The sequence below is a fragment of the Papaver somniferum genome, unplaced genomic scaffold (genome assembly GCF_003573695.1).
Source record: "Papaver somniferum cultivar HN1 unplaced genomic scaffold, ASM357369v1 unplaced-scaffold_114, whole genome shotgun sequence".
In the NCBI taxonomy this organism is placed as follows: Eukaryota; Viridiplantae; Streptophyta; class Magnoliopsida; order Ranunculales; family Papaveraceae; genus Papaver; species Papaver somniferum.
Genome location: NW_020620381.1, coordinates 4,540,984 through 4,558,934, shown reverse-complemented (window position 1 = coordinate 4,558,934; position 17,951 = coordinate 4,540,984). Strand labels below are relative to the sequence as shown.

Sequence of the window (17,951 nt, the reverse complement as noted above, 5' to 3'; positions counted from 1 at the left end):
TCATTAACTGCCCAAAAATCTTCACAATAATTCGAGAATATTTTTCTCAATATTTTTTCCTGTTTTACAAAAATCATGTCCCCAAATCTTTACGCGTCTTCTGAAACTCTCTGAATCCTTCCTAATCTGGATATATTCGAATCCCAGCTGTATATCTTCTCATAACGCACGTATATCCTCCAACAGAATCCAATATTCTGAAAATATTCTCACGTCTCTGTTTACTTTGTTCTCCTATTCTAGCCCAAGTTGATCGATTAAATTGCTTGTACTAACTCTGTTTAGTGTACTCAAATCCAACCCATTGGATTTCGGGTGTTGAATCTCTTCAAAACAGCCCAAGAATTCAAATCAAAAATTCATGCAGATGTGAAGAACATTTCCCGCCATTTTGAATTTTCAAATCGTGAAGAAGGGTGTCCCCCTAACCACTGTTCGGTGTCCCCTTAGCAACTGGGGTGGAAACATCCTTTAGCAATTCTTCTGGGATATTTTCCGTACTTTTTCGGGGTTCCTCCGGGACACTTCCGGGGTACTTCCGGCACACTTCTGGGGCGCTTCTGGTATACCGTCAACGGAGCTCCAAACGCCTCATTTTTAACCAATTTCGCTGCAAAAACTTATTTTTCCAAAAACATCTATAAATAAATAAAACACCATAATAAGTACAAAAAACGGGCACTAACAGTATATACAAATGAGATATATTAGACACATAAATGCGTCTATCAGGAATCTTCTGTCGCCTTCCTTTACCCATACTAGCTTCCGTCACTTCTTCCTTCGAGACCACAGGGTTCTCAGTAATATATTCTGGGTTCTCAGTATCATCTTACGGGTTCTCAGTAATGTCTTCCGGGTTCTCAGTAATGTTTTCTGGGTTCGCAGTAATACCTTCCTTCCCAGTAATATATTCTGGGTTCTCAGTACTGTCTTCCGGGTTCTCAATAATGTATCTTGGGTTCTCAGTAATATCTTCTGGGTTCTCTTGCTGTAGTATTTCTTCATCATCACTCCAACACACGTCATTATTAGCCCGAACTATCTCAGTTGGCTTATCAGGTACCCTAGATATGTAAGGAAACTGATGTTCATGAAACTCTACATCCCTTGAAACCAAAAATTGTCTTTTGTCTAAGTCATATACTTGCCATGCCTTTTTCCCAAAAGGATAACCTAGAAAGACACACCTTCTTCCTCGACTTGTAAACTTATCCCCTTTACTACTTTGATCCTGTGCATAACACAAGCAACCAAATACTTTCAACTGATTATATGGTGCCGGTTTCCCAAATAGAACTTCATATGGAGTTTTGTTGTCTAGAACCGGTGTAGGCGTACGATTAATCAAATACACTGCTGTCAAAGCACATTCTCCCCAAAATCGGATCGGTAAATTTGCTTGAAATCTCAAAGCTCTTGCCACATTCATTATGTGCTGATGTTTTCTCTCAACTCTTCCATTTTGTTGAGGTGTTCCTACACAGGATGTCTCAAAAACTATTCCGTTAGTCTTAAAATAGTCACGCAATGCATTAAATTCAGTTCCATTATCACTTCTAACAATTTTGATTTCTTTACCAAATTGACGTTTCACAAGCGCAATAAAGTTAAGAAATATCGTTTCAACCTCAGTTTTGCTTTGAATTAAATAAATCCACACACCTCTTGAAAAATCATCTATTATTGTCATAAAATATTGTACTCCAGAAGACGAGCGCGTCTTATAAGAACCCCACAAATCTATATGAACCAAATCAAAACTACTACTGGATTTTCTCAAACTACTAGCAAAACTACTTCTACGATGTTTTGCACGTGGACAAATATCACACGCATCATTATTCTTCTTCAATAATCTACCCATACCCGGTAACTGTTGTAACACTTTCTCTGATGGATGTCCCAATCGCTGATGCCACAGCTCATACGTATCTTCACTCACCGCAAGCACTTTAACTGGAGGCACACCACAGAACATATATAGTCCACCTCGTCTCTCACCCACTCCAATCACCTTCCTCGTCAACCGGTCCTGTATAAGACATAAATTTTTAGTACATTGAACATTACATACTACCTCATCAATGAGTTGTGTAACTGAAATCAAGTTACAAGTTATCTGTGGCACATAAAGCACATTGTCCAATCTCAAACCACTAGGAAGAATAACTGTTCCTATTTTCTCAGAGTGAGCATATTTTCCGTCCGGCAGTCCCACATAACATGCTCTAATATGTTTCACATTTATCATATCATCTCTTTGACACGTGACATGATTTGTAGCTCCTGTGTCTATAATCCAGGGTGTTTGATTTGTCTTACCTTGGAGCTGGGAACTGATTTTTCTTGAATTTAAATATTCAAGAACCTGCTGAACTTGACTTGCAGTCACGCCTGTCAGTCCTGATGCATCTCCTGAAGACCTAGTGGCAGGATGAGATGTTGTGGCTGCCGATATGCTCAAATTATGCGCACGTATATTGTCTTGTCCTCTACATCCTCTGCTGTTCACAAACCCGGCACCAGCACGTCCTCGACCACCAGCTCTACCACCAGTTCGGCCTCCTCGACCATATCCTCTTCCACCTCTTTGTCTGTCACCCCACCATTCCGGGTATCCAATAAGCTGAAAACACCCTTCCTGTGAGTGCCCTTCTCGTCTACAATGCTTGCAAAATTTGTTAGGATCATACATATTATTGTATGGACGCTGATCTGACTGAACCTTGAACGCCATAACATTGTCCTGTGTCTGAGACGCCACAACTTCGTCCCCCAATTTTAGACGTTCCGAATTAACCACAGCTTGATAATCCACATCTATAGATGGCAGTGGATCTCTTGCCAGTACTTGTTCACGCAGGGAGCTATACATAGTATCCAAACCAATCAAAAAATAGTGTAAGAAATCTTCTTCTCTTAAAGTACTAACCTGTGTCGCAATGTTACACATGCACTGGCCACAGCTACACTTCGGTATCTTCATGTACGTCACCATCTCATCCCATGTCTTGTTTAATCTCCCATAGTACACTGCAACTTCCTCAGTTTTCTTCTGTTTGCATTCGCTTAAGGCAGCTTTCAACTGGCAGATCCGAGTTCCACTTACAACACAAAATCTCATCTTCAAGTACGTCCATAACATGCTCGCATCATCATAATCCCCCAACGTTGATCTAATAGTTGTCTCCAATGTATTGCTGATCCAAGAAACCAGCATTGAATGCACTGCAATCCACTCCTCTAACTCCTCAAGTTCCTTTGGTTCTTTGACGGTTCCATCAACAAAACCAAATTTTCTTTTGGCTATCAATGATCTTCTCACTGCTCTAGCCCATTCATCATAGTTTGTTCCCTTTAACTCAGTCGGTGTGATGACAATCCCTGTTCCATCACTTGATCCCAGATGATATTCTGGTTTCTTCTTTTGCATACTGTTTTCTACCTCTTTTCCTCTTTTAGATGATTCTGTATCATCCGCCATGTTTACTGGTCTAGGGTTTTCTTATTCTTGTTAATCAACTCTGGCTCTGATACCATGTTAGATTTTGTAAACACATATATCAAAAATAGTTCGTGTCTCTTTCATTCATTCAACCTGCTTCTTATACAAGACACACAACCCTAGTTTTAGACCCTAGTGTTCGGCCTTACATTGGACTGTCCATAACAGTTTAGACATTGGACTGTGTAGATGGGTCTCAATCCTGGGTCTCAAGCCAACAGTCTCGAGCCCATATATAACTCTCCTAATATAATTGGTTATCTGATTAGTGATTTTTTGCTAATTCTTGAGATGTTTGATCATAGAAATCAAGCTAATCGACAATTTTAGAGACATGTAATCAAAACAAAAGCATCGACCGAAGTGCTGAGAATAGCAAGAACCGGTTCACAGAAGTAAATCAAAACACTAATTTCGTACCAACCAAAAACCTGTAATCGAAATCAAAGCGATCGACCCAAGATATAATAGGAAAAATCCAGTTAGGTATTGATGTTCATCTATACTGACAGAATAGATTCATAAAAACCCTAAAAGGTAAAACTCTAAAAGGATGCATCGGTTTATACCTCGAACCCTAAATTAAAAAGAAACTAATAAATTTTCATACCTAATTGCTTCGCTGCATCGATCCAATTGCAACAACCCTAAAAGGCTGCACATCTTTCTGGTTCTGACCTAGAAAAAAAACTGAAAAGTTCAACCAACCAAAATCAGTACAATCAAATTTAGGGAACTACATCATAGAATCAAGAAGGAATAGAAAACAAAAACACAAACACGGCGAAGAAGAAAAGTCTATGTTAAAACGCAAAGCTATGCTTTTGCTGTAAACATGAGAAGACCTCTTATATATAGCGTGCATATACACCGAGTCTATGTTAATCAGCTAACTCCCGTATTTGATCTGATCGTCGTTTTTAAGAAACCGAGTTGTATTAGGAAACATCGTTGTTTGTCTTGTCTCTCACGTTCCAAAATATCCCTCGCCTTAAATTGATGGTCGGATTCAACAGGCTAGACAGACGTTAATTTATAATATCAATGCTTATATACAACAGTAGTGTTAGTGTTTGATGAGTCACGGGACTTACATCCATTAATTTAACCGGCGATTAGGATCTTCCCACCTCTCCCAGTGATATCTCAGATTAAATCAGAATACTCCCGTTGATAAGGTAAGTTTCGCATGAGCATTCAGAATTTTATTTCCAGTTCTTAATTTATGATTTTTTAGTGTTTTCACCATTTTATCAAATTTTAAGCTCTGATGCTCAAATGTTTCCCTCATTCTTTGTTTTTTTTTTCATTACATGAATACATCAAATCAGATGCACTTAAACATATGGATATTGATTTTGCTACTCAGTGGGTTTATGCTTAATTTGAGAAATCCTAGAAAATTACTTCACAGTGATTGATACTTCAATCTTCTATTGAATTCAATTTCTTTGCATTCGAAGATGAATTTGGCTAAACCTATGTAGTTCTGTTCTATTAGGTCATGGTGGGTTGTGTTTTTTAAGATGAAATTATAAAGAGGTTATGATCTTAATCAACCAAGTTTGGTAATTTGATCAAGGAGTTATCGTTGTAATCTACAAATTGTTTGTAGTTTGATTAAAGAGCTTTTTCAACATAGGAAGTGCAATTATGCCCTTGAAGTGTTTGAGAAAAAGGCTAAGTAAAGAGTTCTGGGGTAAGGTACAAGTCTAACAGTTTGTTATCTGCATTTTTCATTGTCCGAGAATTAAATCTGTAGTTTTTGTTTCATAGATGCTTTAGATTTCAATTAGTATTTGTAAAGGAGTTGTTCACAAATATCATGTGCAAACAAGGCCACCTGTTGTTACCCTTGAGCACACTCTCATTTTTTGTTTTTGTTTGGCAGGGATGAAGATAAGTTAAATAACAACACGAATCTTTCATGATTGAAGTCAAGCATCCCCACGTTTCTGCGAAACAAATTCGAAGAGTTCGAGATACAATATAGAAATATATGAAGGGGAGCTAATCTGTTCCAACCTCTTTGCACTATTTCTAAGTGAATTTGAAGATGCTGAAATCTGCAGTGATCAAGGGACTTATGTAAAGACCCTCGAGCTCGTCAACGCTTTTATACTAGTTAAGAAATGTCTTAGCCGCTAATTACTTGATTAATTTAACACGAATGTTAATGAATATGAATTAATCTAACAACAATCTAGATACGAAACTAGTACCGTTGGATAGATCCTGAAAAGTTGCGGAATGAACTACTCGAATGTGCCAATCGGATACCGGACGAAGAAGATATTTTTGGATAAGTATGAAGGGTAAAATAGTAATTTTTGTTTTAGATCGACCTGGCTTCCCATATAATCTGGCAGGGTTCCTTTATCTTTTGTAGTTGGCCACTTGGCCTTATCACCAAGACCGGATCGAGCAGATAAGCTCATTCCTTCTTCTTCTTCTATCTTCTTCTCTCCTCCGTTTCTTTTCTTCTCCTCTGCTCGAGTTTCTGTTAATGGCGATTGATGCTGTTGAGATGATTGATTGATGAGGGAGAGAAGTTTAAGTACAAGGTGTTACTGATGGAGATGAAGCGGTAATTTTCAAAGAGGATAGTTGGAGATTGAAATAGTAACTCACAGAGAATTGAATTAGGGTTTCTGAGTTTTGGATTGGGTGTAACTGCTGATGATGTTGAGTTGATAAAGATGGAAGAACACGAGGGTTGTGGATGAAATGTTGTATTGAAGCTGCTCTGAAGTTGATTTGAAGATGAATCAATGAGTTAGGGTTTCTCAAGATGAACTGGAAGTTCGATTAGTGATGAATAAGAAGATTTACGGACTGGGTTTAGTCGATTGAGGAACAGGGTGAAGTTAATTGGATATCTCAGAGTTTTTCATGAACAATTGAAGAATTAGGGTTTGTAAGAATAACTCAGGGAAGATGTTAAAGACGAAATTGATGCTCCAGTGGAGTGATTGAAGATGGGTTTTGGCAGGAATTTGATATAAGGTAAACTCTTGATTCTATGAACTGAAAACGATATGTTCTTTGAGTTTATGAGTTGTTATTGAATAAGAATTGGGATTGGATGAGTTTAGTTGAGCTAATGGAGGTTCTGTGTGTGATTGAATTAGATGTATGTTAGGTATTACACAGAGAATGAAGGTTGCAGGATTAGTAAATTGATGTGGTATACTGGCAGTGTAATTGATAATGATGTTGTTATAGCAAAGTTTCTATGGCTGTGACTTTAAGTAGGTTAGATGAATGTTGTTGCAACTGTGAAGATTGTGCTTATGAAATTTTGTAATTGAGTTTGGTAGTGATGATTGTTGAGGTGAATTATGGGGAAGAAGAGGAGATGGTATTATTGTTAAGTCTCTGATGGACAGAATCAGATGTAAATTTAGGAGATTCAACTACAGATGATGTGAAGCTACATCTGTAGCCATTGGAAGTACGGAAGTAGTAATTTGGTAATGGGGTTTGTGATAGAAATGAAGTGAGTAATTCCCTGTGAAGGTGTATGTTATGGTGGATAGTTGCAACTGTGGATTTCAGATTTCTGAATTGAAATTGGATTCAAGTTATTGTGTTAGTGCTTAACTGGTTGTTTTGAGTTATGAGTTAGACCTACAAGTGGCTGTAGTTGGTTTGGGTGATGAGTAGAGTTGCAGTTGGTTTGGGTGATGAGTAGAGTTGCAGTTGGTGGTTGCTTAAAAGCTTGTGACTACAATTGTAGGTAATCTAAGATTTTGTAATTGTAAATAGATTTAAAGCTTACTTAGAATAATATGTTGTTGTGACGAAAAATTATAGTGTAGTCTGTTAGAAATGTAATAGTATAGAAATGGGTGTGTGCCTTGGAGTTAAGATGAAACTGTAACCTAGTGAGACTGTTGCCTGGATTAAGCTTGCATTCAGCTTAGCTGACTCGGTTTAGTGCTTCTGACTCGGTCTATCTGACTGAGTTGAGTTAACTCATTAACCAGACCTGACCAATATTGACTCAGTGAGTCTTGACCGAGTTGCACCGTTTGACTAGACCTGACTTTGACTTCTACCTGGACTTAGACGTTGACCGTCATTTTGACCGTTAGTGACCGTTAGTAGTCTCAGATGGACTGGGCCTTTGATTATTGGGCTGAGTTAGTGGACTTGGGCTTAGAGTTAGCTTACTTAGTTTGATATTTTGTACCACTTATGGTCTGAATTAGACTTTGGTTTCTTTTACAAAGTTGTAGATATTCATAAGACTTAGCTATGGACTATAGAATCAATCTAATTATAATAGTAAACTGTTAGTTATGTTAAAGATAGAGAATGAGACACCATAATGGGCTTAGAACCATTAGATTCACTTAGTTTAAAACTAGAGAATTATATGGGTATATGTTATGATCCTTGTATGAGCCATTTTGGCTAGATACTTAGGTTTCTTGTGTGATTAACAGTTAGTCTATATTAACAACGATCGATTCAAAGGATGAACCAGTGGATCGTGGATCTCGAGGTAGGCGTGGCTTGTCATCAAAAGAGGTGGGAATACATTTGACTCTTTTGTTACCATTATTGTTGTTTTTACAAAAGTTTATGCTTAACAAACTCATGCATTGTTTGTTCGTGCATTCCGTGCTTTGTTTAAAATGCATTATGATAATTCTGTTGATTCTGTGAATCTTTCCACGATTTGGAAAGGACTTGTAATGTTTTGTTTGTCATTAAGAATCTTATGGGAAATAAGAATTTTCATTTGTATGCCTAATAGGTTTGTAAGGAATTGGTCGACACCTATTAGGAAATTGATAGGTGTATAGGATATGCTCCTTCATTTGTATCTACATGAATTCTGTTTTTATGCTTAATAGGTGTGTAAGTAATTGGTCGACACCATATATGCTAATAGGGTGTGTAAGGAAGTGGTCGACACTAAATATATACATTGTTTGACGAAGGAGTTTATCCATACACATGTTTGTTTACTTTAGTGAGTTGGTCATTGTTTAATGTTTCCGAAAACATGTATTGTTTTCCAAATCTTGCCTATGATTACTTAGAAGTTAAATGTTAATTATTCCCACTTTCAGTTTCAGAGACAGACCAGAGTTGCACAGTGAAAGCTCCAAGAAGTTGACTTCTTTAGTTGGTTATAATCTGATATGTTATTATGTTGTGTATTCTATTTGTAAACCAAATGATTATTGTATATGTATCATTTGAGAGAAGATCTTGTATATATATTTCTGAGCGGGGTTAGTTTTAGGTTAAGTTTTATAGCAGATTCCTTAATTAAATGTTTAAGTAATTGATTTAGATTCTTAGTGCCTCTTTATTTAGTTAACCTCTTGGATTAGTCAGCTGCTAGCTTAGGGGGCACTACAACTTAACTCTGAGATCCACCACCTTTAGCAAGGTTGTTAAGTGTTTCTTGATCGATGCTTGACCGCCGCATTTAAATTTGATTGTTTTTTTTTTCTTGAGGAATTATAACTTCAAATCCGATCTTAAGTTTTATTTCCATGGACAAGTAAACTGATATTTCTTATATAACAATGTCTTCTTCTCTGTTTGTAGGCGTTGAAAGCTGCTTTTGGGATTATAACATTGAGTAATGGTAAGTGCCATAGATGTTGATGCCAAAAGGCTCTACCCTTATTTTTGTGATCGTCAATCAATTTAAAAGAGATTTAGAAAAATGATGCATACGTTCTTACTAAGAACTAACGTTAAAGCAATCTAAAATATTGCAGGGGACATTAAGAGGGCATTTTTCTGCAATGTGTCTACTTTTTATGCTAAGCAGGAAAAACCAATCTGAGCATTGTCAAGGGTCCGTCTTTGCAGGTATGAAATCTGGGTTTGAACTCTGAGATCCACCGACTCAAGTAAGGTTGTTAAGTGCGACTAGCTCTATGTTTAACCTTAATTATTTTTTTTCGCTAAGAACCTTAATTGAATTTGATTTTGTTTTTTGACTTTTCCTGAGGTATAACTTCCATCAGTGTTTTTAGTCTGTTCCTTTGAACATCACGGCACGGGTCATATCCTAGACAATGTGATATATTTTAATAATATGAAGGAAAAAAAAGTAACATTGAATCTAAATGGATTTCACAATACATCGGACCCGTTACTATGCCTTATTTAGAGAAAGCTAGACGTTATGCTTCTGAAGACCACTCAATCACCTTATTTAATGTTGTGGTTTACTTTTTTCAGAATCAAAATCCAATAGTAGGACTAAACATATAACATTGTTTGTGATCACAGATCAAAAAAAAAAACGTCAAGGGGATATGCGATTGGTTTCTAACACAGGAAGCTAAAGCAGGTGAAAAACAAATAACCAAAACACACTAGAGAAGCGAGAATGATTTCAAAAGCGGTACACTGACGCAAAGGATGGATTTTGACAGATAGAATTGATCCTCAAAGGATGGCAACTACACCGACTGTAAGCAGATGTGGCCGATAGTTATAATAATGCATTTACAATTTTAAGATTGACATACTTATCTAACAAAATTTTGTCTAATATACATATATTCAAAACAGAGACATCAACTGGGAAGGCGTAACCGGGAACGAATGGAACAAGAACAGAGCGGTGCAATTGGTGTTGTATTGGCGTTCAACATCCACAGAAGAGAACGTCTTCAATGTACGAATACACATATTTTCTTCTGTACATGTGTCTGGAATTTTCTACATGAACACTTTCGTTTTATATATATACAGAACCGGACTTTGGCCCAAAGGAGGCGTCGAGAACGCGAGGCATTGGAGAAGCAGACGATTATTCCTACAAACAATGAGAACAAGGTAACTAAATAAATAATTTCATAAACAACCTACCTAATATAGGTTGGTAGGATAAAATTATAAGCCAAGTAGGTTATAGAGACAAATCAACTGTTTGTCGTATTTTGAAATCTTTCAAACAAACACAAAAAAAATGTTCCATATTAGTATCTCTATCCAATTGGTAATTGCTACATCATCTTTAGTACCAGATCTTACATATGGTCCATCTTTATTCCTACAGTCACCTCTATCCAAACTAGAACCTTGAGTTATGTCAGGGATACTTATCATGTAGTCGACTATAGAAAAATAACTATCTCTTGTTGGAAAACGATTAATAAAAAAATAATTTTTTAATATTTTAATAAAAAATTATAATTTATTGTTTTCTTTTGTGAATGAAACTTTTTAGTCCCACATTGTAGAGTTTCCAATTTTTAGTAGTTTTAAGAAACTATATAAACTTATTAGTCCCACATTGTGGAGTTTCCACTTCTTAAATTGTTTTATTCCATTATATAAAGAAATTCACTACTTTTGTAAAATCTATGGGAAAGGGTTGCTCTATATTTTAGAGGGACCCCTATGGGAAAATATTTTATAGCGTTTCTTAAGAGTTCGCGATTTTCCTTCACTACGGGAAAAATATACATCTACAACTGGAGATTTACAACACTTCGCTATACATCGTAGAAAGTCCTATGTTTTACAACTGGTTTCAAAGGAAGAGTTGTCGTATATCATCACTACCAACTCTTAGGAATAAGGGATTGCGCTAAGAAAACAAACGACAACTCCTTTAGCAAAACTGTTGTGACGACATTTAGGTATAACAACTTTGTTTCATAAGTGTAGTGACTTAGCCTATCACAATTCTCACAAGTGTTGTTGAAGAACACAAAAATATGATAATGAAAAATACGTTAGAGGGGAGATTCGAACATGAACCTAATGCATGGATGTCTAGCTCATCAACCATCCTTACAGTTCACAAGTTTAGTTTTTTTTTTTTTTTTAATAGAAACGTATAACAACACTTATAAGTGTTGTTGAAGTTAAAATATAGAATGTGGGAAAAAATGAGGTTTGGGGGATTCGACGGCCAGGTTTCGATCTTGGATCCGGGTACGCATACAATATGCAGAAATATGATTTTTTTAATGTTTCGTAGAATATCTCGAAGGAATCTTACCTGTAAATGGAATATTCTGATGGAATCTTATCTGTAGATTGGTGAATTCATCGTTCCTATAAAGTTTTCGACTTATAATAGTCCACTCGCGACCAACTATCGAGCTCAGAGCCTGGTTCAGTGTCTAATTTGTAGTGTGTTTAAGGTTTCGGAGAATATTCCGATGAAATCTTACTTGTAGATGGGTGGATTCATCGTTCTTACGCAGTTTCCGACTTATTGTAGTCTACTCGCGGCCAGATTTTGAGCTCGTAGCCAGGTTCAATGTCGAAGTTAACAAATTTGTGGTGTGTTTAAGGTTTCGGAGAATATTCCGATGGAATCTTAGCTGTAGATGAATGAATTTATCGTTCTTAGGAAGTTCAAACCGACATTGAGCTTCAAATTTATCGATTCGATGATGTATCATGCTAAGTTTGAAGTCAGAACTCTCCCAGAGCTTCATGATTCATAGTTTCTATGTCGTTATACCATATTTGAAGTTCGAATCGACTCTGAGATTCATATTTATCGATTTCGATGATGTATCATGCCAAGTTTGAAGTTAGAACCCTCCTGAAGCTTCATGATTCATAGTTTGTTTGTCGTTATACCAAATTTGAAGTTCGAATCGACATTGAGATTCATATTTATCGATTTCGATGATGTATCATGCTAAGTTTGAAGTCAGAACCCTCCCAGAGCTTCTTGGTTCATATTTTCTATGTCGTTATACCATATTTGAAGTTCGTATCGACTCTGAGATTCATGTTTATCGATTTCGATGATGTATCATGCCAAGTTTGAAGTTAGAACCCTCCTGAAGCTTCATGATTCATAGTTTGTTTGTCGTTATACCGAATTTGAAGTTCGAATCGACATTGAGATTCATATTATCTATTTCGATGATGTATCATGCTAAGTTTGAAGTCAGAACCCTCCCAGAGCTTCTTGGTTCATATTTTCTATGTCGTTATACCATATTTGAAGTTCGAATCGACTTTGAGCTTCATATTTATCGATTTCGATGATATATCATGCTACGTTTGAAGTCAGAACTCTCCCGGAGCTTCATGATTCATAGTTTCTATGTCGTTATACCATATTTTAAGTTTAAATCGACTCTGAGATTTATATTTATTATCGATTTCGATGATGTATCATGCCAAGTTTGAAGTCAGAACCCTCTTGGAGCTTCATGATTCATACTTTATTTGTCGTTATACCTAATTTCGAATCGACATTGAGATTCATATTTATGAATTTCGATGATGTATTATGTTAAGCTTGAAGTCAGAACCCTCCTGGAGCTTCCCGATTCATAGTTTGTATGCCATTATGCCACATTTGAAGTTCGAGTCGACACTGAGCTTTATATTTATCAATTTCGATGATGTATCTTGCTAACCCTAGTTAAAATAAACCGAAAGCAAAAAAATAAAGCACAAAAGCACAAATCGAAATCACAAAAAAAGAACAAAAAAACACACAAAGAGCTTCATATTTATCGATTTCAATGGTGTATCCTGAGAACCCGAGTCTTCCGGTGTGAACTAAAGCTACTTCATGACATGTATGGATAGTCGAAATTACTTCACGACTTATGTGACTAGTCGAAATTCAATCCGAAAGCACATAGAGAAAGCACAAAGAAACACACAAAGAAAACACACTTTCCTTGATCCGTATGACAGTCTCAAATCAAATATCCACCGTCCAAAGATATCCCTAATCCGTATGACCATATTTAAATCAAATCTTGGCCGTTTAAAGATAGGTATATAGAAGATCAAAAGAAAATTTCTCACAGTTTCTTCATTTTCCTCTCTTATCTTCGTCTCTAACCTTATCTTCCGCCTCCCTTGCAAAAGAAAACCCTAACTCACCACAGAATCTATTTCTCGATCACTCTCTTATGTAAAAAAACTTACGGAAGTTGTAGATCGGTTCTTTCAAATTGCAATGGCTTCTTTGAAACTCATTTTCTCTTTTTATTCTCTCTTCTTCTTTCTTATTTTTCGCTCTTCTTGTCTGCTCTTCTTCAGTTGAAAATCGAGAGGTGAAATTGAGGTATGGCTTGGGGAAATTTAAATCGTGAGGATGTATAAAAGAAGAAGGAGTTGGTGTTTCTGCTAATTATGAAGAAGAAGATTGAGTCCTGTTATGAATCGAGAACTAGGGTTTTCTTAGTGAATCGTTAATTGAGTTAGAAATGGAGAAATTAAAGATGGGTTTTGTTCATATTGAAGATTCGAACACGAATTTCTGAAGATTTGTCACCATGGGTGCCTTAACTATCTATAGCTGTAAGCGTCGTAACGATTATCTTAACTTAAATTATGCGGTAAATTATTTTCAATCTCCAAGTTATGTTATTGATTTTTGTGTTTTTTTTAGTTTCTCAGGAACCCTAGTTCCCAATTTTGTTTTGTAACTCTTAGTTCCTTCTAATTTTGTTTTGAATGGTCTTCCTTTTTAGCCATTTGAGGTCTAATTGCGGTCTATTTTAGATTTCTTCTGTCTTCTAAGCTCTCTATTTTGAATCTGACTTGATTCTTATTTCCTTTACATCAGGACGGAGGAAGGCTTAAAGTCTAACTTTCGAAAGGACTCTCTGAGGATTGCAGCTTAGATGTACAACCTGTAATTAAGTACAGGCAAAATGGCGTTATCTTTTAACACATGGAAGTAGAGAGAAAATCACTCATTCAGGTATATACTGACAATAAAAAGTAGCTTCAATTTGCAAATCTGTTGTATTTCTGATGTGTTGGTATGATTTTAATGTTGGAGGGGTGTTTTGGGTGTGAGAAGGTATTGACTGTTTGATCTGGGTTGATACAGAACACCACCAAGCTGGTTGGAGATTTCTTCTCCTGAGGTTGCTGTTGGAATCCACAAAGACAATATTGATCCTGTTCCAAATATATCTTCTTATGTCACGGCGTTGGTTTGCCCATGCTTTTCCTACTCTTTTCAATGCAAGGACACCAAGGCCTCAAGTATGTTATGTTTTTTCTTTGTTTGTTATTTTGATATTAGGATTAATTTTCTGACTAATTGAGGTTTTGTTGGAATTTGTAGTTGAGTAGAGGCTTCCATGTGTGCATGATAGAGGACAATATTGAAGGAATATACGACACTTTGAAGGAGTGTGCTGTTATTAGTAAATCTGCTGTAGGAATTGGAGTTTCTGTACACGACATCGATGCCACTAGTCTTGTAAGTGGTTTTGTCTTTTGATTTAGGGTTTTTGTTGCTGTTCATGATATATTGGTTGTTTTATTGTGTAAATTTAAATTTGTTGTTGTCATGATTTGCGGAGTGTAAATTGCTCGTGTCAGTTTATTTGCCCTTGACGACATAGATCTCAGTCCTGGAACTGAAAAGTAGTAGTATTGGTGGGAGGTTGGAAATTCAATGGTTTGTGGGAAAAATCATATAGGGCTTCAACCTTTATCTTATCGAGCTTGAACCTTGTGAGAGAGAAAAGTTTGTTGGATTTGTGGAGAGAATATGAATTAACGATGTGAAATTTCTTCTACTTGCAGAGCTTTGAAGGATCTTTCTCTGGATGGAACACTGGCTCCTGAAATTTGTAATCTTTTGTACACGAAGTTGATGTAAGCATCTGTGAGCACTAGCCTAGTTTCTTTAGTTATATTAACCCACTTGTGCAAGGATGTTAACTGAGCTTTTCCCACTGCGCAACAACTCACTCTCTGGAACCAATCCCTATAGCAATTAAAGAATTTGGACCCGGGTTCAACAATTTCGATGGACCTATTCCATCCAACCTTAGCGATAAATTGTCCCTTGTCATCCTTTGAGTATAAGCTATTGGATCTGATGTTTTATTATGCTCTTCTTGCTTTGACAAGCTAGATGTGCTCCGCGTTAACTGCTTACAGAGTGCTGATTCTCAACAACTTATTAATTTCCTCTATGAGTGCTGATTCTGTATATGCTTTTCTGCTTCCCGGGCTACGCAAATCAGATAGTGTCACTGGGTAGGAGAAAGTTCAGCACAGATTTTCAGACTGCTAAAGGCGTTGATGTTCTTTGGATTTATAGTGACGGTTAGCATCCTTTTGTTTGTGAATCTTAAAGTTGGTGACATCTTTGCGAGCAAAGAGCACAACAGCTGATCCAAATGGTACCCCTTTTCTTCTCTTATTGACATGAGAAACAAACCACACAGATAGATAAAGTTATAGTTAATGATTTTCTGATACCAAATTGTGTAAGAAACCTATATGGCCTTTTTATTTGTTGTTGTGAAATTTTAACTGCTGTTTTACTAGAAATTCAATCGTGGTATATGATGCAGCATTGATTGATGAATGGAGAATACACAAGAAGCAAGTTATGGCTTCATGACCTTGCTGGAAGTGAGAGATTAGCCAAGCCAGACGTTTAAGGAGATCCGCTGAAAGAAACTCAAATTATTAACAGATCCTTATCTGCACTGGGAGGTGTGATAGCAGCGCTGGCGACCAAAATCCCACATATTCCTTTCAGGTCATCTTTTATGAGGATATCTGATGAAGATACAAATTTAATATTGTTAATTTTGCTTGTTTGATATGATTATAATTTTCTACTTAATGCCAAACTAACATTCTGATTTTTGAATATTCCCAATTTGTGCAGGAATTCAAAGCTCACTCACTTGCTCCAAGATTCTCTAGGTATTTTTCATTCTTCCCTAATTAATTTTGAAGTTATTGAAACTGGACTGAGGATTGAGTTTCTTATTGCTTATATTGCATATGCCATAATAATTACCACTCCAACTAATCACATCAGCAATAACATCCCATGGAAAATTTTCGGCCATCCTTTGACTTTATAAGATCCCATGGAAATTTTGTCATGAGAACAAAAACAAATCAACAATCGCTGCTACGAAATGAACATCCAATTTTCTTAACTATTAGGACCATAATGTAGCTTACAATTCCAAAGTGGAAGTCCGTGGCAGCCCGCTCTATCAATATGTAGTTTTTCCATTTTTGTTATTACTTCATCTTGTTTCAGGTTCAAGCTGTTGCATGGAATTCACATCTGCCTAATTATTTTCTTAGTGTGTTTACTTGACTCTTGCTATGTGAGCATTCCCACATAGCAAAAAACTGTAAATACAGTTGCAACAACCTAGTATCACTGATCTGAAAGCCTAACAAATGCAAATATGTGGGAACCTAGGATGTCTTTGATGAAAAACTTAATGCTTGCAGAAACTTCAGTCTGATTTTTCAGTCTCTCATATGTGGTTTAAACTTTGAATTGTAGGGTGACAATTGCTTTCAATAAAGCAACAACTTGTAACATACAGAAGCAACTGTAAACTGGAGAATGTGGACCAAGTTGAAGAAAATCTCTTGCCATGAGTCTCGAGTCCAACCAACCATCTTCAGCATCAGTTTTCAATAGCTGGTTGTATATGAATGAATAGTTACTCTTTTGTACTTTAATCAGCACCTAGTTGTTCCATCTATGGAATAAATTTGCGCACGTACGATTTATATGATATTTTTAGTCATGTTCAAAGAATCTATCATTTTATTTTCTTTCGTTGCGCAACACACTTTCATACAAGGTGATTTGAAGTTAGCTAGGTAATGCAATTGGAGTGGTAGGTTAACTTGAATGAATGTAAATGTGCTACACTGGCATGTTAATGTGAATGTGAAATACTTTCGGAAATTCATGCAATTCGGTTTCAGCTATAATTTTTTTTTTTCAAAATAGTTTTATGCACACAACTTCTAATAAGAGTTGTATTCCATATTTCAACTACACATACCAAAGGTTGTGAAAAATGTCTTTACGACATAACCAGGTGCTGTCCAAGATAGTTCGACAATTCATACAAGTGTTGTGCAAATATTATTCATAATACTGGTAATTGTTGTTGTATATGTTTCTACGATATACTACTTATGTTGTCCACGATTGTTCTACAATACAAGCAAGAGTTGTGTTAGGTTATCAAAAAAAATCGAAAGAGAATCACAACATTGACAAACTATTGTCGAACCATGAATCACATCACCCTTTACAACACTTGTCATCCATTGTAGAAAAACTTGGACTTTCTACAATACCCCCGTTCCACAATGCATGGAATGGAGTTGTCGTAGGGGTACTGCAACTCTTATCTTGTGTCGTCAATGATGTTTTTTCCCGTAGTGCTTAACGGTTTTTTCGGAGTTTCCAAGCTCAAGTTGAGCATCTACAACATATGCTAGTAGTAGGTGTAGTAGGGTGTTTTATCCTGGAGATATCTGTCCTGTGGGGGCTATAGCATCACTCTTGAGTGTAGCCGGGCGCTAATGTCTTAAGGGCAACGTGTTGAACACGTGACTCACTCTGTTTTCCAAATTTTTGCCTTGTTGCTGTTGTGGAGATATGAGAAACTCATTCGTTTCGTCAATCGATCAATTTCATTATAAAGGAGATAAGTAT

General features: G+C 36.4%; 1 long non-coding RNA gene across 1 annotated transcript; it reads left to right on the top strand.

The window, feature by feature from the left end:
- The first annotated feature begins 4,481 nt into the window (after window positions 1–4,481).
- Window positions 4,482–16,990, top strand: LOC113328674. Its single transcript, XR_003349522.1, has 17 exons — window positions 4,482–4,686; window positions 5,010–5,212; window positions 5,400–7,247; window positions 7,960–8,044; window positions 9,080–9,119; window positions 9,256–9,349; window positions 9,776–9,959; window positions 10,061–10,166; window positions 10,244–10,327; window positions 14,055–14,192; window positions 14,325–14,482; window positions 14,565–14,702; window positions 15,032–15,103; window positions 15,362–15,559; window positions 15,811–16,001; window positions 16,134–16,171; window positions 16,776–16,990. It is a non-coding gene; the product is annotated as an uncharacterized LOC113328674 (long non-coding RNA).
- Window positions 16,991–17,951: the final 961 nt, after the last annotated feature.